The 21,404-nt window shown below is 50.4% G+C and overlaps 1 protein-coding gene across 4 annotated transcripts in view; it reads left to right on the top strand.

Annotated features, from left to right (window-relative positions):
• The window catches only part of EEFSEC (eukaryotic elongation factor, selenocysteine-tRNA specific), a 158,304-nt gene that overhangs the window by 27,463 nt on the left and 109,437 nt on the right, over window positions 1–21,404 (top strand). The window lies entirely within an intron of this gene.

Below are 21,404 nucleotides of genomic sequence, written 5' to 3'. Positions count from 1 at the left end.
GAGGAAGGCCCACAGTGGGGAAAGACGGGATGGAAACCAGAGGAGAGAAGTGGACGTTTGTTAGAAAGCAGCGTGTTTTGTCTACCAGGAGAGGTCGGGCTGCAGGAGGCCTTGGCTTGTTTTGTGTTTGGAAGCGGAGAGGTGCCCAGTCACTGCTGAATGCAAGCGAGCCCAAAATATGTGATGCAGGAACAGAGCTTTTCTTGAAGTGATTTATGCATCCGTATTACAGGGAAAAAAACGCACCCACAGAACAGCATAAATGCAAACATGGCACAACTTAAAAACCTTGAAGTTTAGAGTCTGAGAAGCTGAATTTGAGTCTGGCTTCAGCATCTGTTAGCTGTATGTTCTTGGGTAGATTCCCTAACTTCCCGGTGCCTGGACTTCCCGGTCTGCAAAATAGGAAAGAATCGTCTTGAGGATTAGAAGAAATATATCTGGTGCATGATGAGCTTTTAATAAACTGGTGTAACTGTTGTGACCGTTACTTTCCTCCTGACAACAAGGCCCCCAGTCTCTGCTGGGACACGATGTTGCAGTTGTAAACGTGGGCTTCCCTGAAACGCTCTAGTTCCTTCTGTCGTATAAACGAACGTCCTGGACCGTCGATTCAGTGTCGTGGGAGGTTTATAGGTGAGTTTACATGACTAAGCTTTGGAAAGCTCTTTTTTGTTAACTCCTTATTTTAATACCAGGACAGAAGAGGGCCCTTTATAGCTTAATATTTTTGAAGCCTGAACTTGGCCTGTGTATAGACCCGGGGAAAAATTCAGAAAATGTTAGTTTTTCTAGAGACTGGATAGGGGCGCCCTTCTTTAAATTGGGGAAACAATTCTTCCCCCTGAATTTACTGTTTATTTGGGGGGCATGCATATTTCCAAATATATCAAATATAATACATAATAATGATGTATTTTAAAGTTTCTAAACTAACAATAAAACTTTACGGGAGTTTTTAAAAGGTCTTGCTGATTTTTAGTTTCCCCCAGATTTGCATGACTGAAATTTTTGGAAGCTTTGCCTCTCTAGCCAAGCAGAAAACACCTCTGTTTAGAGATGGTAAAGAGATCCACGTCCAGCCAGTCTCATTACAGCAAACTCTAGGGACCCTCCTGCATGCTTTCATTTTGCTGTGGCGCATGCAGATGGCTTAAACCAAGGGGGTTTCTTACAATATAGAGGTACTCATTTTTGTCAAATGTGTCTTCGAGAAGCAGGATCCAGTTTGTTTTTATAAACAGGAAAGTTGATTTGCGAGGAGGTGGATGAGGACTCCAGACAGGAGGTGGCACGTGGCACCTTTAGGGCTTGTTTGGAGGCGTCACACCATGAACAATGTGTAGACGTTCTTTGTGTAAACGGTCGGTGTCCGGGTCTCCAAAGATGCTGTTGATACAGACGCATGGCACTTGGGCGGGTTTCAGGTTCGGGATGGGTCGGTGCCTGTGTGGAAAACTCACGGCAAAACAGCGTGTTGTAGTCAGTGCAAGTACAGCAAAGAACGCAGCGTCGGGGTCACCAGGGACGTAGTGAAACTCGTGCACCAGAGGCTTTGTTATTGAGGGACTAGACTTTCTAGTTGTTTTAAAAGAGAGTCTCTTGGGCAAATTTGAAGTGTGGAAACCATCTTATTTTCCTACAAGTGAAACATTTAAATACTTTTTCCCCATGATATTTTTCAGCATATGAAGTGAAACTGGAAGTGGTTTCAATAAGTAACTTATATTTTGGGGGCCGAGGAGAAGCACTAAAAATTCGGCTTCCGAAGATCATTCTTCACGGGAAATCAGCAGCTTCCAGACGAACTGTCGGGTGAATATTTTCTAAGCCAGAACCAAAGTTTACTTCTGTTGTATTCAGACTCAAACTTAGTTTAATAGTGGTATTTCTAAGTGAAACTTTCTAGAGGTAGGTGCATTTGGGGGCCGACAAATTGGTAGAAGCAGTACACAGGATCCAAGTTCAACGTGGCACATTGTATTTTCCCATTAAGCTCGCTTACTGTGTGACCTTCCAGAGTCCATATTGAATCTTTACCACGGAACATTTGTGATTCCAGAAGCCCAGAACCCAAACTGAGTTAGTCTGACCTCCTGTTCCTTTCCCGTGCCGGCTGTCAGGACCTTATTACTTTACCACGGATCAAAAACCACTTCTCACTGATAGCTCTGCCTTGTTCTGTTAAATCTCCAGATCCCTGTTGTTATTATTGTAATTGTTATTTTACTGTAAAAAATATCGTTGTCACTATTATTGAACAAGTCTGGATTTCAGTGTGAAAAGATGCAGTCATGCGTTCTGATTCAGTGCGTGTGAAGCCACGCCAGGAGTTCGAATGTATTTTAGGGCGTTTTCACTGTGAGGCCGGGAGTAAGACCTGTTTTCACAGCCGAGAAAGGTTGCCGTGAATTCCAGCACTTGGGAATCCCAGCTTTCATGCCGACTTGTTCTAGTAAAAGGAAAATTAGCCCTTGATACTGTTTTAATCTCTTGAATGAATGGGACCTATTTCTGATTCCGATTTGACTGAGGCGATTTCTCCGTTTCCCTAAGTGCCACTTCCCAGGGTGGACAAAACATGTTCTGTGCACGAGAAACGTGAGATGCTGGCAGCACGGGGGAGGAAGGGGGAGAGGAAGCTGTTTGCAAAACTACTTAAAATAAATTTGAGGGGTCAAACATGGAACACAGTTGCAGAAGAGAAAGGAAAAAGTGCCTTAGGTCAGTTCAGCTGAGTAGCTAGGCATTCACATTGGCTGGAGGGTTGAGTACTTCTTGCTAATCAGATACAATCGGCGCAGATAATATTTGACTATCTGAGGCTCGATCTCACCGCCTCTGTATCAGGGAAATTAACCAAGAGGGGCGTGTTTTAAAGGGCTGATTTGGGCGAACAGATACTGTTCGGAAGAGATGCAGGCAGTTCACCTCGTCATCCGAAGCGCTCAGACTGGACTCTCCAACTCACGGTGTGTCCGTCAGAGCCTTGGGCTGTGGCAGCAGGGCTGGCTGGCGTTAGCACTTCATTTGAAAGCGATCGGTACTTTTAAATTAAACATGCAGAGTTATCTTGGTGAGGCATTGAATGGGAGGTTGCTGGATTATTGAATTTGGCCCACAGTTTAGCCAGTTCAGCAGGGATTTGGGGGTCTGAAGCAATTAATATGCAAGTACATTTGAGTCAGCAAGGTAGGAGATTACTGTCTTATCAGGGCAAAAAAAAAAAAAAAAAACATTTCTTTCCCCAAGATCCATCCTTTTTAGGAGGTAGATAAAACCCGTTCTTTGAGGTTCCTGTTTGAGAGTGACCACCTCCAATTGCCAGATTTTAACCACTAAAGCACACAAGATGGAATAACTGCGTTAAGGAAAAGGAAGGTTGATCTTTCATCTGCACTGTGCTTAACATAGAGGAAACCCTGAGTTCTTTCCTCATGTTCTTTTTTTTTGCTCATATAGTTTGGGAGAAAACTTAATTTTCTTTGTTGAGAAAAAACATTCACTGAAGTGATCCAAGCACATGAAGTTGTTTTGTCCCGTCAGATTGAGTGCGTGAACAGACAAAACTGAAAAGGATTTCCTTTACTCCTGCGGGCAGGGACACTTGGTACAGCCGGAAGCTTTAGTCTTTGAAAATCACATTTGCCTTAAAAATGAAAAATAAGAAAATGATGGCTCATGGAGTGGTGAAGGCCTTTATTTCTGTATTTTCTATGGAGACCCTTTCCTTCCGGAAGCTTTGATTTGAACCGCCTGACTCGGAAGAAGGTCATCCTTCCTTTTGCCAGGGCCTGAGCGCCCCTGAAAAGCTTGCGGCCCTGGCTGTGTGGGGGCATTTCAGGACATGGCCCTGGAGCATGTGGCAGACAGACCGCGTCCTCTGGGCAGGTGACACGGGGACGCAGCCTGGGCGCGAGTGGGTGTGTGGCCCGGTTCCCTGGCAAAGGGCCTCCAGGGTTTCCTATGGGGCCTTTTCCATCCAGTGCAGCCCCTTTTCTACTGCAGATGAAGGATAAAATGCTTGGGAGAATGACTGTCATTGTTCCCATTCCCAAGTCCTTTCTGTGTGTGGAGAGCATTCTGAGTTTGTCTGCTTGTTCGCTGTCCTCCATCAAGACTCATGGCCCAGCCGACATTCTTCCGAGCAGATCACATGCGCTTGGCAAACGGGTGGGCTTTCTGAGCACTTTTTTTGTGTTTTCAGCCACAGTCCTTAGTTCTCAAGGGATCCTCCTGCCAGCCTCCATCCTAATTTCAGATTTAGGAAAAGAAAAAAAAACAAACACAAAACAAAACAAAAAAAGGAGGCTTGGTGTAAAATGGAAGTAGAACTTGGCAGTGGCCAGCGAGATTGTGATAACGGTTGGAAGCGTCTCTCCTCGGAAAGGTCTCCCTTGCTGGAGGAGTGGGCTCGTCGGGCGGCAGCTGGGGTGGGCGGGCTCCGCCTCACCCGCAGGCTGGGTTTCCTTACCTTTGGACTGAGATGTGGCCCCTTTGTGGGTTGTTGGCTTTCCTCAGTGGGAGAAAGCCCCCGGACTAAGTCTGTGGACGGCAACTGAGGGTCACAGACCTGCAGGCTTGGGTCCCTGTTACTCTGCGTTGTCTCCTCTAACCCTCCACAGTTTCTGGGAGGAAAGTTTGTTTTGTGTTTTCCTTTTTAATAAGTGAAGGAAAGGTAATTCAGAGGGTACCCCAAACTGTATAGCGGGAAAGTGACTGATACAGAGTTTTTATGAAAAGTATTCTGTATTCCTTTAGATGCCACATGCCCGTGGTGGGAAGCGCACCCGGGACTGGAAGACGCACGGTGGCAGTCTGTCGTCCTCCAGTCCCCCAGCCGGCGCCTCATTGCTGGTTGTGTCTGGGAGCTGCCCTGGGGACACCACTGCTGTTTCACACCGTACTGCGTGGACTTGGTGGTTTCCTCTGCTGCGTTGGTGCACGTAGGTTAAAGGGTGGATCCCGAGACAGCCCTGCCTGGTGACGTCCCTCCAGGCCTGTGCAGATGCCCCTGCCCACTCTCCTCTCCTGGGTTAGTGCTGTCCTTGCCCACAGAGGCCAGCAGAAGCCTGCTCCCGGCTTCTGCTCTGGCTCCTGGCCTGTCCCAGCCCGCCTCGCAGGGGTGGTGTCTCGGGTCGGTGGCCTTGCCCGAGAGAAGGAGGAGCAAGAGGCCTTTCTTTCCATCCACCCTCTGTGTGTGCTCTGTAATCTCGACCTTCTTTGCAATCCCACCGACCCAGGCTTGAATTCTGGTTCTGCTGTTGTATTACTAGCTGAGTGACCTTAGGCTACTACTTAACCTTTCTGCGCTTCAGATCTATCTAGGGAAAAGTGGTGCTCCTAGTACCTGCCGGTGAGAGTTGCTGTGAGAAAATAGGGTAAATGATCCAGCTCACACCTTCAGTAGCCGGTTAGCTTTACTGAGCTCGTGTCTGACACTGTCGTAAATCCTCTGACCACCCCCCGCCCCCCCCCCGCCCCGTCCTATCCTGCTAAGTGACTTAAGTGAGGTCCCCTGTTGAGGGCCATCATCTAATAGTGGTGGAGCAGACTTCTGATGCCACCTTGTCCCTCCAGAGCCCACAGTCTTGACCACTAGGCTGTGCTGGCCTCCTGTGGATGTGGCCAGAGTGGACTGTACACACTGAATGATGCGCCGCTCAGTGAATTCTGCTTCTGGTGAAGCTGAAGCTCTTTTCTTGCACGTTCGCGCCAGAGAGGGTCATCTCTTCCTGAGGAAAGCTCTTGGAGCTCTGCTTCTAGGGCGTGTGACCTGGAGCGTCAGGGATGGGTTGAGCCCAGGGATGAGCCGTCTGCCTGCACCTGTTTCCACGGCTGTAAAGTGGCGTAGCAGCACTTCATCTTCTCGTGGGGCCTGGCAGGCAGGAGGTCCTGCGTCAATGTGTTGGCTCCTCTTTCTTCTTATTTGGCCAGTTCATAAGACTACTGGAGAGAAATCTGGAGTTCTGCGGATGTCCACGGAGCGGCTCAACACGAAGTTGCTTTCGGTTCTTTGTTCCCCTGGCAGTGATGGGCCGGAGTGCTGGGGCACGGGGGCAGCCTTGCTGCTCCGCGGACATGCTGTCTGTGCTGCGTGTCTCTGTGACTCTGACTCCTCTAGGGACCTCACATAGTAGAGCCCTACAGTGTTTGTCCTTTGTGACAGGCTCGTTTCACTGAGCACAGTGTCCTCAGGGTTCATCCAGGTTGCAGTGTGTATCAGAACTTCCTTCCTTTTTAAGGCTTGAATAATATTCCATTGTCTGTATATTCTTCCAGGTTTCTAAAGCGTAGGTTAAGTACATAAACACACACCTGTACTTGCCAGTGTATTTATTTACAACCATCTTTGTAGTTTTGTATTTTGCTCTGACTTAAAATGTTATCTTTTCTGTATTATTACTTGATCTTTGTTAATATTATTGTTAGTGACGACATAGTGTTGGATTCTGTTTAGAATGAGCTATTTATTTTCCTTATCTCTTGCAGAGTTAGTTGTACTGAACTCATTGCATATTTCTAAGGTTAGCAACATTTCTTGGGGACACTGGGAAGTTTGCGGTCTGCTCTGCCTCACTCTCTGTGAGATTCTTGGCTGCATTGTGAACTCTTTGGCGTGGGTGAGCAGCAATGGCTGTATTTTGTACCTTACCTGGACACGGTAAGAAATACGGGTCTCCCATATCTGATCCATAATTCCAAAATTCCAAAACCTCTAGAAATTGCAAGTGTTCTTTTGGGAGTTTGGATGTAAGCCTGATATGAGCTAACTGAGGCTGTTTATAACTTCTGATAAACTTTTATTTGTAAACTTTTCAGTTTTCCCATTTAGTGTGAATACTATAGGGAATGCCCCATTCCTGCTAATGCAGTACATAACATGTGGTATATTTTTATATGTATAGAATTCCCTTTTTAGGGGTAATATTTTAAAATTTATTCATAATTTCATAATTGAAGTACTTCACATGTAACTTCTTTTTGCTTAATGATACAATGTGGACATCTTTCTATGACGTTAATTTATAATAGAACATTCCTTTGTACAGTAAGTATATATTTTTGTAAAACTGTTTTTATGGGCTTCCCTGGTGGCACGGTGGTTGGGAGTCCGCCTGCCAATGCAGGGGACGCGGCTTCGTGTCCCGGTCCGGGAGGATCCCACATGCCGCAGAGCGGCTGGGCCCACGGGCCATGGCCTCTGGGCCTGTGCATCCGGAGCCTGTGCTTCGCGGCGCAAGAGGCCACAACAGTGAGAGGCCCGCGTGCCGCAAAAAAAAAAAAAAAATTAAAAAAAAAAAAAACCCAAACAGTTTTTATAACAGCTTTATTGAGATACAATTCATATACCATACAACTCAGCCATTTAAAGTATCCATTTAACGGCTTTTAGTATTCACAGAATTGTGTAACCATCAGCACAGTCAATTTTAGAGTATTTCATCACCCCAGAAAGAGACCCCATCCCCAAGAGCAGTCACTCCGCCTCTCCCCCTTCCCTTCGCCCTAGGCAACCACTAATATACCTTCTATGTCCATAGATGTGCCTATTCTGGACATTCTGTATAAGTGGAGTCACAGATAATATGTGGCCTCTTGTGTCTGGCTTGTTTCACTGAGCGTCATGTTTTTAAGGGTTGTCCACCTTCCATGGGAGTCTTACTTCATTCCTTTTTGTGGCCAAATAATATTCCGTAGTGTGGATAGGTCACGTTTTGTTTATTAATCAGTTGAAGGACATTTGGGTTGTTTTCACTTTTTGACTACTGTGAATAATCCTGCCGTGGACATTTGTGTTCAAGTCTCAGTGTGGACGGATGTTTTCTTTCTCTTAGGTTCATACCTAGGGGTGGAATTGGTGGGTCAGAGGGTAACGCTGTGTCTGCTTTTTGAGGAACTGCCAGCCTGTTTTCCACAGCAGCTGCACTGCTTTGCTTCCCACCAGCGACGTAGGAGGGTCTGCTGTCTTCACTGCCCTGCCAGCACTTGTTGCTGTCTGTCTTTTTGATTGTATCCGTTCTGGTGTGTGTGATGTGATATCTCATTGCAGTTTTGATTTGTGTTTCCCTGATGGCTAGTGATGTGGGGCATCCTTTCACGTGGCCATTAATGTACCTTCTTTGGAGAAATGTCTGTTCAGCTCTTCGCTCATTTTAAAACTGGGTTATTTATCTTTTTATTGTCGAGTTATAAGAACTTTTACTGTATTCTAGATAATTCCTTATCACATATATGATTTGCAAATATTTTCTCCCATTATATTGTCTTTTCACTTTCTTGATGGTGTTCTTTGTTTTTGTTTTTGTTTTTTCGGTACGCGGGCCCCTCACTGCTGTGGCCTCCTCCCGTTGCGGAGCACAGGCTCTGGACGCGCAGGCTCAGCGGCCATGGCTCACGGGCCCAGCCGCGCCGCAGCATGTGGGATCTTCCCGGACCGGGGCACGAACCCGTGTCCCCCACATCAGCAGGTGGACTCTCAACCACTGTGCCACCAGGGAAGCCCTTGATGGTGTTCTTTGAAACACGAAAGTTTTCAATTTTTTAAAAAAATTTTTATTGGAGTATAGTTGATTTACAATGTTGTGTGAAAGTTTTTAATTTTGATGCAGTCCAACTTATTTTTCTTTTGTTGCTTATGCTAAGAAACCCTTGCCTAATCCCAGGTTATGAAGAAGAATGCCTGTTTTCATCTAAGAGTTTTGCAGTTTTAGCTCTTATATTTAGGTCTTTCATCTATTGGAGTTAATTTTTGTGTATGGTACGAGGTAGGGGTCCAGATTCATCCTTTTGCATTGCGGATATCCAGTTGTTCCAGTAACATTTGTTGGAAAAACTGTTCTTTCCCCCAAAGAATTGTGTTGGCACTCTTATCAAAAATCAATTGAGTGGGGCTTCCCTGGTGGCGCAGTGGTTGAGAGTCCGCCTGCCGATGCAGGGGACACGGGTTCGTGCCCCGGTCCGGGAAGACCCCACATGCCGCGGAGCAGCTGGGCCCGTGAGCCATGGCCGCTGAGTCTGCGCGTCCAGAGCCTGCGCTCCGCAACGGGAGAGGCCACAACAGTGAGGGGCCCGCGTACCGCAAAAAAGAAAAAACAACAAAAAAAAAAACAAAAAATCAATTGAGTGGAAATGTGAGAGTCTGTTCCTGCAGCTCAGTTCTATTCCATTGATCTATATGTCCTTATTCTAAATTACTTTTTTAAAAGTTCTGAATTCTGAAACACATTCACCCCCAGAGTTTTAGGGACTAGATAATAATATTAGCTTGCTGTTGACCCTTGGGGAGGGTACTGTTTTTTCAGCTCCGCAGACACCATTACACGTCCCTCTCTTGTCTGTCTCACTAGGTGATCTCCATGGCGCACTCTGCAACCCGCGAGCAGGGCGTCCACACTGCCGCTGGGTCAGTGTGGTAATGCCGTTACTTTCAGAATGCAGGCTTCAACATAAATGGGAGTTGTTGTAGGCACCAGCTGGAAGGTTGACAGCCCACGAGTCCCCCATCTCCAAACACTCTGCTCTGCAGGTGTGGGCGCCCAGGGACCGTGTCTGAGCTTTGTGACCCTGGCCACCCCCAACCCCATCCATACTTAACTGGTCCAGGGGGAGATACCTAAAGAGATGTTCTCCTCTAGGGACTTGAGTCTCAGGGAAAGAGGCAGAGACCCGTGAGTCCCGGAATCGGCATTGGATGCAAATAGTAGAGAGAGAAAGCTACCGAGGTCCCCACAGCTGCTGTGAGGTACCCAGGATACTTCTTGTAAATCCTCCTTTTTGCTTAAAGTTAGTTTCTGTTGCTTGTGAGGAAAAATTCTTCGTCAGTACCTTAGTGAGTGGGCCTGCGTGGTGAAGGGTGGATGTCATTTTTTTTTTTTTTTAACAAATATGCATTTCACACCTGCCGGGAGCAGGGCATTCTGAAGGCTGAGACCCTGAGAAGTGCCCTGGAAGATAAAGGGACCCGCTGTTCGTTGTGTTGGAGGATAGGGGGTGGGCGTGTAAGCAGATGTGGCGAATACGAGATACATGTACTATAGTCAGGGACCAAGAGAAGCGCCATAGGGGTTGAGAGGCAGGAGAGTGAAGGAAGGCTCCCCAGAGGAGGTGACCTTATGTGGGGTCCTGACGGATGAGCTGGAGTCTGCCTGGTGGCAAATGAGAGATTGGGAGTTCCAGGAGAAGGGCACTGTCTGTGCAGGGGCTCAGGAGCGCGAAGGGTTGGGTGGGTTTGGGCCCCTCAGCGACCGTGTGATCAGGTCACAGGTGTGAGCAGCAGCTAAAGCAGGTGGGAAGCAGGTCACGGAGGGCTTTGCATCTTGGGCCAAGACATGTAGACTTTGTTCTGGGGGCTGCAGGCCCCTTGTGGGGTTGTGAGCCGGGACGTGAAGATCAGTGGGTCACAGAGCTCACCTGCGACCGCGGGGTGGAGGGAGAGGCCGGCATGCAGGGCCCTGGGTCAGGGAGGTGGCAGGGATGCGAAGGAGGGAGAAGGGAACCCAGGTTGGGGGGCGGGCGCTGGGCGCTGGCCGCACTGGGCGACTGGCTCCCGCCAAGCCAGGGGGAGGGGAGGAGCGAGGCTGCTCGGAGCAGAGTGGTGTGAGGTGTGGGCGTGGGGGGTGAGGCCTGCAGGCAGCCTCAGGGCCCCTCTCTTGTGGGCTAGATGAAAGGGGCTCCATTTGACTTTGCCTTATGCCAATCAGGTGCAGCTCTTGGGTTCCTGGCGAGCTGCCACGTGGCCCCCAGGCAAGAGTTTGGCAGCCTTGCTGTTGTTGACCCTTTGTACTGGATGGGGAAAGTATCTGCCTTGCAGACCAGGCCCTGGGATCAGGTATTTGGAATGCATAGCTAATGCGTTCCACCCCGACCTTTGGTATTACTATTCCACAGAATCACATCTAATTGACTGTTTCCAAACATCCTTGTACGTTTTGACTGTAGAGCAGGGTAGGTTGCCAGCAGCCCCTCTCTGCTCCGGCTGCCTTCCTGGCAGAGGTTGTTGGTACCGCCCCCTTCCCCGGGCTCTCAGCTCCTCCGTGCCCAGGCACCTTGCCCCTCTCTAGCCTCGCCCACCTGTGTCCTGGGCCCTCCTCAGCTGGGGTTGGAGGAGGGGCTGTCGTGGGGGGAGGACGGCTTCAGCCCCCAGGATGGCCTCCCGTGCCCATGGGTCTGTGGGGAGCCGGACGGCAGTGGAGGGGAGCAGTGCCCCCCGAGGTGGGTCACCCACGCCAGTGCACGGGAATGGTGTCAGGTGACCTGCAATGCCTGCTGGCCCAGCCTTTCCCTTCTCAGTGCTCGCGCACCCTGACCACCCAAGGGCGAGGGGCCGAGGTGCTGGCTCTGGACACTGCCCACCGCGCCGTGTGCCCAGGGCAGGCAGCTCGCAGAAGGCCCAGGCGGAGCAGCAGCGTTTCATTTGTCTTTAATGGTCGCCGTCCCCTTGTGGCTTGTCACTGTTTTCCATTTATGGCAGCCATACAAACTTTGCTTTTGTTTTTTTTATTGGGGTAAAATATACATAACATACATACGTGACATAAAATTTACCATTATGACCATTTTCAGTGTGTGATTAAATAACATTAAATACAGCCACCGTGCTGTGCCGCCATCACCTCTATTTCCAAAACTTTCCGTCACCTCGAACTGAGACTCTGTCCCCATGAAGCACTAGCTCCCTAGCCCCGTCGCCAGCCCCGGCAGCCACCGTCCTACCTCTGTCTCCATGGAACTTCCAGGTACTTCCTGCGAGTGGAATCGTACAATACTTGTCCTTTTGTGTCTGGCTTACTTCACTGGGCATAAGGTTTTCAAGGCTTCTCCATGTTGTAGCAGTCGTGAGCGTTTCCTCCCCTTTAAAGGCTGAACAGCCTTCCCTGTACGTGTACACCGTGTTTTGTTGCTCCATCTCCCGTTGAGGGACACTTGGGCTGGTCCCACCTTTGCCTGTGGTGCATGGTGCCGCTGTGACCGTGGCGCACAAGTCTCTGTTTGACTCTCTGCATTCAGTTACTTTGGGGATCTAGCTAAGCGTAGAATTGTTGGGTAGAATGAGATGAATTTTCCTTTAAGGAGCGTCTGGGGTGGGCTTCTGGCTGCTCCAGCATCATCTGTTGGCCTTGGGCTGTTACCCCACCTCTGAGCCTCAGCCCGACAACCTGTAGAATGGGGAGGACCCTTCGTTTCCCTGCAGGTCATGATGATCCCATCGTTGGGGGCGCCCGGCTGCTGGCGCCCCACCCTGTTGCTCTCCCCCTGCTCGGCCCCCACGGCGCTGGGCAGGCTCACTGGCGAGTGTGCGAGCAGGGTTCCGAGCCCGAGTCCTGCTGTCCGGGACCACGTTCCCCCCTGGCCGCCTCCTGTTCTGACACCTAGACTGGAACCCGAGACACTTGGGGATCTTCCCCGGCTTCACACATGTAAACAGTGCTCCACCGTGGGCCGATTTTCTCTCTGGCTTGGTTTTTTCTTCTCCCTCCTATTGAATCTGTCTTTTGACTCCTTTTGTCATTTAACTGGTAACCCTTTCCCCGATATTATTGAGCACCTATTCTGCTGGGGGGGCACCAAGGTGGAGACGCCTTTCCTGCTCCCAGTACCCCCAGTCTCCGTAGATAGAAAAGAGAGGGATGGTCGCCATCGTCAGGGGGCAGTAATCACGTGTCGCAGCCATTTTCCTTCCTTCTGGAGGCTGCCCCCCGCCAAGGCACAGGGCGCTTGCTTGTCTTAAGTGAGGGGCTCCGTGGCGTTATAGGAAACAAGATGGGTCTCAGAGTGTGAGTTTGAGTTTGAGCTGAGTCCAGGTGTGTGCAAGGAGCCCGCAGGGTGGTTAGTTGCTATGCCCCCCAGGCCGCTCGCTCCGTCCTCCCGAGTCACTGAACGGTGCTGCAGTTCGGGTCCCCCACCAGGTGCTGTGCCGTGGCCACGGAGCCCCCTGCAGAGAGAGCAGCCCCCGAAAGGAAGCAGAGGAGGCCAGCCTCCAGTCATCCGTGCTGGCGGGCCGTGACAGCCGCTGGTGCTGCAGGAGGGGACCCCTCTCCCCGCCCCCAGCCTGGGTCTTTTAGTGCCTGACTTAGAGGATGACCCACCTGGTCGTCTGGGTGGTAATAATGACTTTAAAAGGCTTTAACTTCCTCGACTGGTCGCGGCCACCAGTCTTTGCACGGTTACCTTGTACAACCCCACGACAGCTCTCCCTGGTGGGCTGGGATGTGAATGGAGCTTGCCCAACTCCAGAGCAGTTTCTCTGAAGGAGGAAGGTTTCTCCTCTGGACGAGCGGAGTGGTGGTGGGGCAGGCACTGTCCACCGGGCGGGAGGGCAGCCGCTGCCCCCGGGGTGGACGGCTGCTCCAAGCCCCGCAGGGCCGCCCTGCGTGCCTCCCCGGCCCCTCCCACCCACGCAGCACCTGTCCTGGTTGGTGGCCTTTGCTCTCTTCAGGATGGAAACAGCATCTCGGGGGTGCCTGCGCTTCAGACACCTTTGGGGCAGCAGGGACCGTGGGCTGCCGGGAGCGCGACGGCCAGTTCAGCGGCAGTTACTGGAAAGTTTTGGCTTCGTCCAGCCTTTCTGGGGACTAATTGTGGGACGTGTCTCTAGAGCCTTAAATAAATTCTATTTGTGATTTCATAATCCATCTTCTAGGAAATTATCAAGATGAGCCAGAGCTTTCTGCTCAGAGATGTTCTCAGCATCCATCACTTACAGCAGCAGGTGAACAAATTAAGGCACTCTGTGCCACCCTTCTTGAAGATGATTCTTATGGAGAAATTTAAAAACATGAAAAATCACGTTAAATATAATGTTAAGTGAAAAAGCAGGGAAAGGAATTCCATTTCAGCCTAGTTCAGTAACGCACGAAATCCGCAGGCACAGGAGAAACACTAGAAAGAGACATCACATGTCAATTTAGGGACTTCCCTGGCGCAATGGTTAAGAATCTGCCTGCCAGTGCAGGGGACACGGGTTCGATCCCTGGTCCGGGAAGATCCCTGGTCCACATGCTGCGCAGCAACGGAGCCCGTGCGCTACAACTACTGAGCCTGAGCTCTAGAGCCTGCAAGCCACAACTACTGAAGCTCGCGTGCCGCAATTCCTGAAGCCCGCACACCTAGAGCCCGTGCTCCGCAACCAGAGATGCCACTCCAATGAGAAGCCCATGCCCCCGCTTGACACAACTAGAGAAAGCCCACGTGCAGCAACGAAGACCCAACACAGCCAAGAATAAATCAATAAATTAATTAATTTTAAAAAATGTCAGTTTAACAGCCGACTTTAGGGGATGGGAATATAAGGTCACTTTTTTTTTTTTTAATTTATTTATTTTTGGCTGTGTTGGGTCTTCGTTTCTGTGCGAGGGCTTTCTCCAGTTGCGGCGAACGGGGGCCACTCTTCATCGCAGTGCATGGGCCTCTTACTATCGCGGCCTCTCCCGTTCGGGAGCACAGGCTCCAGACGCGCAGGCTCAGTAGTTGTGGCTCACGGGCTTGGTTGCTCCGCGGCATATGGGATCTTCCCAGACCAGGGCTCAAGCCCATGTTCCCTGCATTGGCAGGCAGATTCTCAACCACTGCGCCACCAGGGAAGCCCTAAGGTCACTCTTAGTTTTCATTTATAAAGGAGGTATTTTTTTCCAAGGTTTTTTCTTTCCCCATGTGATTTCCCACAATGTCTGCAATGAGCATTATTAGTTTAATAGTCCTCGCTTCCCCCCAATTACATAAAAATCAAACCAGAGCTCTGGCCTCAGAGCTCGTTCCTGTCCAGGGAGGTGGCCAGGCGTCCGCTGTTGCCGCCCCTCTGCTCCTTCTGAGGAGCCGCCCTGTGATGCGTACTTCACACAGTCTTTGCGTGAAGTCTGTTGGCAGTTTGGGGTTCTTCCTTTAACCTAAACTAATTTTAAAGTTGAGGGGCCAGGCTGTTCTGTGGCTTTTGTTGAGGAAACATGAAGAAAATCTGCCTTCCTTGTATTGGTTTAACTATTAAAGCATTTAAAATATTATTTTTCCTCCTTTCGGATACCCAGAACACAGCTGACTGTCCACTGCTATGCAGTGCTGGAAGCTAGCCCCCAGTGGTTAACTCCATGGTAGTGGAGAGGGCAAATTTTAAAGAAATAATTTAAAAGCTCTTGGGAACTTGTTATTCTTTTGTCTCATGATAGAAAACCAGGCCTGTGTCTTGTTGAGCACAGTGTTTGGTGACCGGCAGAAAAGAACATCCCAAAGTCCACCTTGGAGCTGTTGTCATCTGCCAGACCTGGCCTGTCTAGTGGGGTGTGGGCGGGTCCTGGCTGTGAGACCCTCTCTGAGCCTCGGTCGGTCTCACCTCCACGATGGGCAGAAAAGCGCCTCTCAGGCTCAGGTGGAGGTGCTGGAGGCGTCTCATTTTTTGAAGACGGCTAAGCCTTCCCTGTGTCCCCAGAACGTAGCTTGGGGTTTGGGCAGAGGGCAAAGCCAAGGGGTTTGCTGTGAGGACTTGCTCTGAGGTCTGGGACGGCACGTCTAGACAGTGACCAGAGAGCCCTTTGAGCAGCTGGGTGGGTGGGGGTGACTCTGGCCCATGTCCCAAGGAAAAGGTACAAAACTGTTGCAGGAGGTGTCCGATGCCAGGCCTTCAGGAAGCAGCTCTGGCCTGGCTGGACTCGGGCAACAGGCCGCCCTGGGTGAGGGTTGTCCTTGCTGCCTTTCTGGGAGGGCCTGGAGTGTGGGCAGCCCTCCCCGCTGCAGTTAGGAGGGAGGCCTCAGCATGTACGTCTGTGCCTCTCTGCTGCCTTGTGTGAGAGTCTCCGCCTGAGGAGAAAAAGAAAAAGGAAACAACTCATTTATAGTAATTGTCTTCTGACATGCATAACCCCAAATGGTTTGTAAAGACAAAGTTCTGAGCAAAATGAAATTGTTCCTTTATGATTAACAGAACGATGGACACAAACACAAGATGTTCCTTCGCTGATGTGGACTTTCTGATTCTACTGCATATGTAGAATTTTTATGGAAAGCAGAAGTGGGTTGGTGTGCGCATGGGTGGGATGTGTGCTGTGATACAAGAACACAGAGGCCCTTTATATAGTTTTTAAATACAAAGTCATTTTTTTCTGATTATAAAACTAATACAGACCTATTTTAGAAAATATGGATAATAGGCAAAGTTATAAGGAAGAAAATAATCATCTAGTTTACATGGTTGAAATTATGAATTTTCTGTACGTTTTTCTGCAGCTTTAAAAAATATAACATTATATCCTAGGCAGTTTTCTCCACACCATTAGTCCCTTTCTCTAAACGTCGTGTTTTCATGCCTGCAGGCGCTCCATTGTATGAATACACAGCTTCTTTAAGCGCGTGGTGTTGGGGAAAGCAGACACGCTCTGCTTAGAGAAAACCTGTGTTCAGAACCTTGCCGTGACTTCCTCGCCCTGGTGACCTCTGGAGCCTGGGCTCCTTATCTGTGAACTAGGGACAGAATCGGTCCCTGGTGGGCTTGCTGAGAGGGCTCTGTGAAAGTGGGCGTGGGCTGCTGGGTGCTCAGCAGGTCCACGCAGGTGGCCGCTGCTGTCACGGTGGATGGCGGCGGTGTGAACGTGGGCCTCCGCAGCGCATTAAGAAAAAGCAGCCCAGCTCTGGCCTCATTTTTTAAACACATTCTTTTTTCTCTCGCTGTGATTCCTTCTCTTGCACTTGCCCCTTTGTCCTGTGTATTTATGTAACCTGCCTTCCATCCTCTTTGCAGTAAGGCAGGTAGAAACGCACAAACACTTAACCATTTCCTCCAGCGCTGGACGTTATATTGTTTCTGATTTCTTGCTCTTGTAAGTGATGCTGCGCAGAGTATCTTTGTGTACCAGGTCCTCCTGGGTTGGATCATTTCCCGGGGCTTGAACACCGGAAGTGGAATTACCGAGCCCAAGGGCACGTGCGTTTTCACGCCTCTGATCCACACTGGCCAGTTCCTCTTAGGAGGCTGTACCAGTCTGTGCTCCTGAGCGTGGTGTGAGGGACGCCCTGTGTCGCCGGCTCCCCGAGTTCACGTGACCGTGTCCTTCTCCAGCCCTTCCTCCCCGTGGCCCACTGGCTGCTGTGCCCCACGCCACCCTCACTAACTGGAGCCCGGGCCTCCTCCCCCTTGGTGACTCTGACTCGTGATGGGAAGGCCGTGCTGTCGCCAGCCAGTCCTGCCTGTGTAGACGCCCCTCTACTGAACAATGAGCACATTCAGGCCCAACTCGTGTTTTCAGTTATTAACAAACGGAGCCGGCTGTCTCTGCCTGTGACTTTAATCTTTAAGCCTTTATTCCCTCTCCCCCACCCCCTTCCCCTAACCTTTTGTTTGTGCAGTCCCGAGCTCGGGATGTGTGGGTCCAGGAGCTTCTGAATGTGCCGCGCCTCTCCCGGCAGCTGCACATGGTGGTGGCCCTGAGCGGTGCTGTTTCAGGCTGGGGGGCTGCACACGGGAGGGGAGGCTGGTGCTCTCGCCCCCAGTGGCCCCTGGGACTTTGCACAAGCTGTTTCGGTTTTATGTAGCTCTGGAGCCAGTGCCCAGTCCCATCCTCTCCCCAGATTCAAATTCGGTAGAGACCCCTCCTGACTCGGAGTCGCTTAGTCTTAATAAAGTTTACATCTTCCTGTGGCCTCTTCGCATTTCCTCCTGGGGAATAGTTCTTGTGGTTGAATTACATTTGTGATATTTAAATAAAAGCAAGAGTCCCAAGAAAGGATCTTCAGTAGTAACCCTAGGCCTCCCAAAACAGCCAGAAGCACACAGCCGGACAGATGTGTCTTCAGGGTCAGGAAGGCGCTGTCCTGGCAGCAGCGTGGACCGGGTGCAGGGTCCCGGGGGCAGGGCTGAGCCCTGGCCGCAGACACGGGCACACATGGGAGGCGGGGCTGCGCGGGTTCTGGCCCAAGAAGGCCCCCCTCCTGCGGCTGCGGCGCCGTGTCCTCCGAGCTGCCTGTCCTCCCAGGGCCCGGCCAAAGGCGCTGCACGTGGAGGGGCCTGTCTGAGTGAGGCCGAGGGGAAGGAGATGGTCTTTCCAAGTCTTCCTAACAAGTGTATGCGTTCTCACCTGCAAACACGCCTTGTTTGACTGCAGACTTTTTGTAGCATCCCAGCATATCATAAATGCTTTAGAGCGTCTCCCCGCCCGTCAGAGGTTAACAGATGGGCTGGTGCGTAGTCATGTGGCTTTTTCCACGTGGATTTATATTAACACCCATATTAATTAATGTATTCATATTGTCGTTTTTAAATTTCCTAGTAGGGCTGTGCCACACCTGCTCTTCTGCACTTTGTTTTCTCCACTTAACAATGCCTTGGTTTTTCCACGTACATTCAGACCATTCAGATCCAGCGTGTTAGTGGCTGCAGGATTCCCCTGTGTGCAGGACACGCCCCTGTGTGCGGGGTTCCCCCGTGTGGGGCACAGCGTACCTAGTCTTTGACTGCTGGCTGTCCAGGGTGTCTCCTGACTCTGCTCGAGCATACCTTTTTGCACCTCGTGCAAGTGTTTCGATGAGTTTCTGTCTTAGAAGTAGCGATTGTTGGGGCAATTACATTTTAATAGATATGCCACACGCACCCCATGTACTCTTTATCTTAGTTTTATAAAAATAATATTTTAAGTGAGTTACCATCAGGGCATCAAGAAAATGTAGGCTGTGTCTAAACTCTCAGGACTGTATTTCTTTCACGACTTTCTGTGCACACCGTCACACGCCTGGGTTTGCAAACTTGAACTTGAAAAGCCAGGCTCCAAGCTTAGTCGCCTTCCTCTCTTCATCCAGTTTTTACTGCGTGCCTACTGTGAGCCAGCTTCTGACCCCGCATCGAGAAACACGGAAGACGTTCCCTCTCCGAGCGCTAACGGGAACCTTTCTTGGCGGCCACGTTTTTACAGCTCTCTTGCCACACCTTGGGGCAGGAGGGGAGGAGTATGGGTTGAAACCATGCTTGGCGGCCACGTTTTTACAGCCCTCTTGCCACACCTTGGGGCAGGAGGGGAAGAGTACGGGTTGGAACCGTGGCAGCACATAACTGTGCAAAAATACATGGGACGCAGGTTTCATACAAAACGACCACCACAGAGCTGTTGTGGAATCCACCTTTGTTCTGCGTGGTCAGGGTTTTGGTCTTTATACCACCCCGACCGGGTGAACGTGGCACCTTAGGGTGGAGTGGAGGGGCTCAGGGGCGAGAGAAGCTAGAGTTTCTCCTGGGACGGGACAGTTTGCTGTTGATTATTTTGTCAACTGCTGGTGACCCATGGTACTGGTGATCCCAGACTTGAGTTGTTCACTATTCACCCTTGCAGTTTTCATCTTGTCCACATACTGCTACTAGTACTGCTATTGTTATTATTTTCCTTTAAATTGACTCATTTATTTAATCTTCTCCTAAGTAACATTATCCTTGAGATATGGGTTTAAAGTGCTAGTTACCTTTTCCTGCAATGCATGTGGAAATAAATACGTAACTATTACAGGAACAATCTGATGGGGTGTGTCCTCTACTTCGGGAAGCACCGTGTCCTGGCATAGTTGCTCTGCACCCTCTTCCCTGCCTGGGACGCGGGGTCTGTACTGGTAGGTGTGGCGGCAGGGGCGGGAGGTGAGACGTCTCCGAACCCAAGCTGTGGGTGTGCTCAAGAGGGCAAAGGAAGGTTCTGGAGAGCAGAGATGCTGTGAGGAGCTGGGGTCTGTGAGCGGGGAGAGGCCTGCAGGGTCCAGGTCCCTGGGACTTGGAGGGGCAGGGTGATGGGCCAGAGACTGGAGCACCCGCAGGGCCTGAGCAGACACCGGACAGGCCCTGGGGCCGAGGATGACTTCTCTGTTCCTGGACTTGCCCGGCTCCTGTGCGGATGGCCACCCGGCCTGACTCGGGGTGGACGCTGACCCAGGCTGGGGAAGCGCCTCGGGGTGGGGGGAGGCCCAGGGAAGGAGTGTCAAGTTACTTCAGAGAGAGTGAAGCGCTGCGGGCTCTGGGTGTTTCTGTTCGTTGTTTTGTGATGTTTCCTTTTTTACGTTTGTTTTCTGAGAATTCATTATATGTAAAATGTAACACAAATCTTACTTGTATGATTCTTGGAGTTTTGACAAACTCATACCCGTGTACCCCGAATGCCGACCAGGACGGAGAACATTGCGGTCGACGCAGAGCGGCTGTGTTGCTGGTTGGAATCCCCGGGGAAGGCTGCCTGGGATGCTGATCTGCTTGTGGGGTCACCCGGCTGTGGGCTTGTGCTGGGAGCTTTTCGAGGGGATTCTCATGGGTAGACGAGTTTGGGAATTACTGCTCTAAAAAGTTTCCGTTTCCCCTCCTCTCTCCCTGGAGATAATCACGGGTGTGATTTTTTTCCCACGTAGATTAGCCTCCCTGTGCTAGGACTTGATGTAAGTGGAATTGTCCCTCTTCCCCGGGGCAGAACAATATTGAAATTGGGCCAGTTAATCACCCTACAGTGGCCTCTAAACGTTGAAGTGAAAGGAAGACTTGCACATCTCTCACTTTAAATCAAAAGCTAGACATGATGAAGCTTAGCGAGGCAGGCCTGTCGAAAGCCCAGCTGGGCCGAAAGCTGGGCTTCTTGTGCGAGCAGTCAGCCACGCCGTGAAGGCAAAGGACAAGTTCTGGAGGAAATTACCGGTGCTCCTCCAGTGAACACACGAATGGTAAGAAAGCAAAACAGGCTTATTGCTGATGTGCAGAAAGTTTCAGTGGTCTGGATAGAAGATCAAACCAGCCACAACATTCCCTTCAGCCAGAGCCTCATCCAAAGCAAGGCCCCAGCTCTCTGCAATTCTGTAAAGGCTGAGAGAGGGGCGGAGGCTGCAGAGGAAACGTGTGAAGGTAGTAGACTTGGCTCGTGAGGACTAAGGAGGGAAGCCGTCTCCATAGCATCAAAGTGGAAGGGGAAGCAGCCAGTGCTGATGTAGAAGCTGCAGCAAGTTACCCGGAAGGTCTAGCTGAGATAATTGGTGATTTTCAATGTGGATGAAACAGCCTTCATGGGCAGAAGAGGCCACCTAGGACTCTCATAGCGAGAGAGGAGAAGTCAGTGCCCGGCTTCAGCGCCTCAGAGGACAGGCTGACTCTCTTGTTAGGGGCTAATGCAGCTGGTGACTTCAAGTTGACCCTAGTACTGAGTTATCATTCCAAAAATCCTAGGACCCCTAAGAATTACGCTAGATCGACTCTGCTTATGCTCTGTTAACGGAACAACAGAGCTTGGGTGACAGCACGTCTGTTTACATGGTTTACTGAATATTTTAAGCCCACTGTGGAGACCTACCGTTCAGAAAAAAAGATCCCTTTCAAAATGTTACTGCTCACTGACAACAGACTTGGTCACCCCAGAGCTCTGATGGAGATGGACAATGGGATTAATGTTGTTTTCATGCCTGACAACACAACA

Source organism: Stenella coeruleoalba (assembly GCF_951394435.1).
Source record: "Stenella coeruleoalba genome assembly, chromosome: 10".
Classification (NCBI taxonomy): domain Eukaryota; kingdom Metazoa; phylum Chordata; class Mammalia; order Artiodactyla; family Delphinidae; genus Stenella; species Stenella coeruleoalba.
The sequence above is the reverse complement of the archived record's forward strand: the minus strand, read 5'-3'. Positions and strand labels throughout refer to the sequence as shown.